This window comes from Cydia splendana, chromosome 4, assembly GCF_910591565.1.
Source record: "Cydia splendana chromosome 4, ilCydSple1.2, whole genome shotgun sequence".
In the NCBI taxonomy this organism is placed as follows: domain Eukaryota; kingdom Metazoa; phylum Arthropoda; class Insecta; order Lepidoptera; family Tortricidae; genus Cydia; species Cydia splendana.
In genome coordinates, this window is record NC_085963.1 from 11,433,127 (window position 1) to 11,438,790 (window position 5,664).

Sequence of the window (5,664 nt, forward strand, 5' to 3'; positions counted from 1 at the left end):
CAATTGTCTTTCCCCGATATCCGGAACGACGGCGGCTGTATAAACTCAATGTAACAACGATTATTATACGGAGCTAGTACAAAAAGTTCACTTTTTAACCAGCTGGCACGTTCTCAAGGCAGATGCTCCGCGGCGCGTTCAGATAACGACAAAGTTTGTAACTTTTCGCATTTCCTCGTCGTGTGGTGCCTAACAATCTCGACCTACAGCGGCTACAGCATTGTCACATGTTATAAATTAGTTATCCGCCACAAGAGGCAATGCCGGTCGTCAGGTAACCGCGTTTATGAGCACGAATTTTCGGAAACTACTGTAAATTGCAACGTTAAAACCGCTGGAACATTTAGCGGGGTGTTACGTTGGTATAATTAGTGCAGTCGTTAGTTAAGTTGAGACCGATTTATTATGCATAATAGGTGTTTGGGTAAACACATTGAATGGGCGGTTGCAGCTAGACCAGGCCAAAGCATTCTGTGGGCGGAGGAGATATGGCGCCTCGGCCCGTTGGCGCTGAATTGCCGAACTTGACCACAGCGGCGGGCTTTGTTTGCGTCCGCGTTCCGGTCGCCACTCAGGTTTTGGTTTACTGTGCTTGCGCACTAACTCTGTGGAAAGTTAAACACTAGGACCGGCAGCACATAGTCGTTTATTGCCGATAGTAAAGTGTCCGCTGCCTTCGCCCTTATTGTTGACATCCAGAATTAGGAAGAGTAAGCAGTTTGCAAAGCTGTGTCCTCAGTCAAATACAAATTTTATTAGTCATCACTGGGTAACTTTTTTGTTTCCATTGATATAATTAGATCAAGTAATTGTTATTTTTTCAGGCCTTCATCTCTTCACTATGTGGCCAACATACTTATGTCAGGATTTGCTGCTGGCATATCGTGGAGTTTTGATACTTTTGATCTTGTGACAGGATATTAACATGTACTAACAAGTTACGAGTATTGTAAATATGACAATTACCTTATCTTATAATGTATGTTTATCTACTGTTTAAATACTTAAGAAGGTACAATATATCGGAAGCACAGCGTACTAAAAACAATATAAGTACAATAATAACAAAAGCCCAGTTACAAAACGCAAGGAATGCCGCTCCGAGATAGTCAGATGTCCTCATTTGCGCGGGACGGCAGTGACATTGCGGTTAGATGGCGCCGAGACCGGTCAATTCCAGAAACGTCTTAGATAATTTGCAGAGATGACTGGACATTTTGCAGATTTGTATCTCTAGCAAACTACACGCCCTCGTCAGCAGTGACCTAAAAAGCGGAAAGCTTAATAAAAAGTAATGTGCCACCTATGCTCATTTGAACAAATTGTATCTGTTATCGTGCCATCACGGCACAAATTAGGCAACATTAGAAGCGGATTAATGCAGCGTGACTTGTGTATTTGTGCGTACAATTTTTTTTTCAATTCCACTTGACACTTCGCCGCTTCCGAAGTGATCGAGTGGACCGAGGTGAAAGATGCACATAATGTTTAAAAGCTGAAATAATAGCGGCGACCTCAAGATCGAGACCCGTGAACTTACTTTCTAATAATTCGCTATAGGTGGGTACTAGAACCAAGATTAATTCGAAATTAATTGATTAAAAGTAGGTACTTAACTGTTTTTGTGCCTGCGAATGGACGTTCACGCCTTTGTCTTTTAAATTATATTGTATTGTATACATATTTTAAATTATATAGTATTGTCCTACATTTTTATACCTGCACTAACTAATATAAATATTTACTTCGTATCTATACTTGCTTTGCCTTGCTTGCTTGCTTGGTGTTTGCGTAATCAATGTGATTTCAATTGGCAATTAGTTCTTGCCATTTTATTGTTATACCTAATTATTTTAATTATGCGTAGATGGAAGAGAAAATGGTGCGCTTATAAATACGAACTTCCATTCCCTATTTAACTTCACTGAGTGAGTAATTTACCACAAAAGTTATTTTTAGCTTAACTGTTAAGTCCACATTGCAAAGTTTGCACGCAAAGGTAATTTGTGCATTCAACTAACGGACAATAAAAATGGAATGTGTGGCACGTCACACAACACAAGCTCTGACATTACCATCATCACTTCTAAATATCGCCTTAGACCAACCAGTCTAACTAAGGTATTAACCTTTGTTTAGATTATACTAATATGAAGCTCAAGCTTACAGTGGTTTGCCTAAGACGGATGCACGGTTAAAAATTGAAATAACTCACGAGTGTCCGTACAATATTATGTCCCCGTTCCGTTGATTCGCTTAAATTGACTATAGTTAACTATATTTATTTGACCTACAAAGCGAAATTTAAAAATATTACTTTTCTTCGGCGGAGCAGTGTCAATAAACGAGTAGGTATGTTATTAACCTACTAATACAAATGTACATATATGAATTGTATTTGACATACCCACAACCCACAAACCTACATAGAGTCAGTCCATGAAAAGTCTGCAGCGCGGATTTGATAGCCCACGCAGTGCACGTGTTATTTTAAACGTCAAACTTCTATGAAATTATGACGTATAAATGACACTTGCACTGCGTGGGCTATGAAATCCGCTGCAGACTTTTCTTGGTCCGACTCTACGTAATTGTAATTAAGTATACTGTATGTCAAATATACATTACATACACAATTACACATTTGTTAAAAGTTTGTCAACATTAGCGTATGAAACAACGTGCCAAAAAACATATATTATATCAGATATATCTGATATCAGAGAATGTTAGATACTTTTGACACATATTATATTATAATACGCTACCTTTGATGCTGACCGTAATAGGTAAAAAAACTGTTTATTTATTTTTAAGACCATCATCTAATCGTGTGTATAATTAATATTGACATGTATTTTTCATGCTTCACAAAAAAAATGTTTTTTTAATTGTAGTAATATCAATTTGAAGGATGTCGACCCGTTAAAAACTTAGAGCTGTGCCCTGTTTATCAAAAGCTTGTAACTTGTAATACGAGTGGAAGTCCCTTTCTAATAAAAGCTGTCAAAAAGGGACTTCCACTTGTTAATTACAACTATTACAAGTTACAAGCTTTTGATAAACAGGGCATTGGTCACTAGGAAACTGATCAGTATTTATGGAATTATACTTCAATATTTGAAACGTAAGAAGGTGTAGGCACGAATATGTTATTAGGGCGAGCGAAGCGAGCCCTATCACTATTCGACGAACTATGCATTCTTGTGGTACACTTTACGGAAAAACTATCGCACTGTTAGGTTTGAAATTTAACATAGTAATTTAAATTCATGTCTAGATGTGTTATCAAACATAAAAATATCATTTTATAAACCTAAAAAAATAAAATAAAGTAATAACACTTTGTATGACTACTAGCGCCATCTGTTGGCAAAATGATGAATTAACATTCGTGCTAATGTTAATTATTTATTTCTCAAACAGATGGCGTTAGTAGCAAATAAATAAATAAATTTTGAACATTCTTACACAAATTGACTAAGCCCCACAGTAAGCTCAAGAAGGCTTGTGTTATGGGTACTCAGACAACGATACCTATGTGGTGTTTTCAATTTCAATAATGTCGATGGCGCTTAAGGTAGAAGTACTAGTGCTCGACGCTGCACTAGTATTCGACATGGGCACTTTATGTCAAAGTAATATAGGTTAAATTTGAACGGCGAAGATTTTTCTGTATTCAAATTTAATCCTTGTCACTTTGATATAAAGTGCCCATGTCGAATAATAGTGCAGCGTCGAGCACTAGTACTTCTACCTTACGCCATCGACATTAACAACGATGAATACAAAAGTGGGTTAAAATTTTGGATTCAGACCCACCTCGCTTCGCTTGGTTTGATTCCCAATTTAGCAATTAAGTTTCTGTGAATACCTACTAGAACAATCAATCTTGCTGTATATTCACTGCGGAGGTCAATTTACTGGTATGTTTTGTGACGCTGATGAACTGATCAGTCATGTTGTGTTAGCAAACTTAAATCGGGTATTTTCAGTTCGAGAAACAGTTTTAGTGTTACTATTGCTTGGAACTGCTAAAATTATAAATAAAGATAAGCATATTAATACAAACTTCAGTGACTTATGGCCGATACTGACGGACTACAACCCGACTGCAACTTGTATGGGAACTGCACGCCGACTGCACGCCAATTGCAACGTCGGCGTGAAGTTCAACAAAATGACCCTGGCAGTACCTAGTGGAACTCAGGTTTGGTGCAACAAAGGCACATTATATTTTGGTCATCCGACTCATCTTGATGAGCACTTAGGAGAGTAGTACCCAAGATAGAGCTGTAGCCGAACCCTGGCAGTACCTAGTGGAGCTCGGGTTTGTTGCAACATATATAGACACACGCTGTTTTGGATATCCGACTCGTCATGATGAGCACTTGGGAGAGCAGTACCCAAGATAGAGCTGATGCTGAACCCTGGCAGTACCTAGTGGAACTCAGGTTTGTTGCAACATAGGCACACGCTATTTTGGTCATGCAACTCGTCTTGATGAGTACTTAGGAAAGTAGTACCCAAGATAGAGCTGATGCTGAACCCTGGCTGCACCTAGTGGAACTCAGGTTTGGTGCAAAACAGGCACACGCTGTTTTAGTCAGCACACGCTGTTTTAGTCTCTCGACACGTCTTGATGAGCACTTGGAAGAGCAGTACCCAAGATAGAGCTGATGCTGAACCTTGGCTGTACCTAGTGGAACTCAGGTTTGATGAAACATAGACACACGCTGTTTTGGACATCCAACTCGTCATGATGAACACTTTGGAGAGCAGTACCCATGATAGAGCTGATGCTGAACCCTGGCACTACCTATTGGAACTCAGGTTTGGTGCAACATAGGCAGATGCTGTTTTGGTCATCTGACTCGTCTTGGTAAGCACTTAGGAGATTAGTACCCAAGATAGAGCTGATGCTGAACCCTGGCTGTACCTAGTGGAACTGTGTGTGTGTGTGTTTATGTGCGGAGCAGCGTGATTACCGCCAGTAGGTGTCCTGAAGGGATAGTTTTTCGCTCAATTGTGTGGTGTGGACGCAAAAATAAATTCAAGGACATTGGCTCGCTGACCCAACATTATGTAGGATGTAGGAAAGCCAGTTGGCTTCGTTACAAAAAGTACTGGGCGACCGTGTAGGATGTAATAAGCGCTTATGAAATTGTATACGTGTGGATGATATTGGCAATTTGATTTTGTCGTCTGGACACTCTTTTAATGGACAAAGTAAAAGCTGTAACAGTCAGGCGTACCGGGCAGCAACCGGGGTCCGGTTAGTATATTTCGTTCTTGCTCTCACTTATAGCTGCGTTCTTAACGGACTTATTACGTACCCACTCGATCGAACATGAAACAAGCCTCGGATTGGCTCAAAGTCGCGGTCCGGTACGTTTAGGTAGAAAAACTCCGCGAGCCCTTACAAAGCTCTGCTTTTTGCTAGTTTATATACATTAGACTAGGGTCGATATTTCCTCTTTTATTCCTAACAACAACTCACAGTTGGTTACAAATGTAAGTTACAATTTATTTTGTATATTAATAATTTATAGTCGGCTCCAACTCTTTAAATTTACAAAAAGTCTTTCCGCTTTAATAGAGTCAGGTCACAAACACTTGTTTCAAGTAGTTTGTGGAACCTTCATAGCTTTAGTTTGATACAAT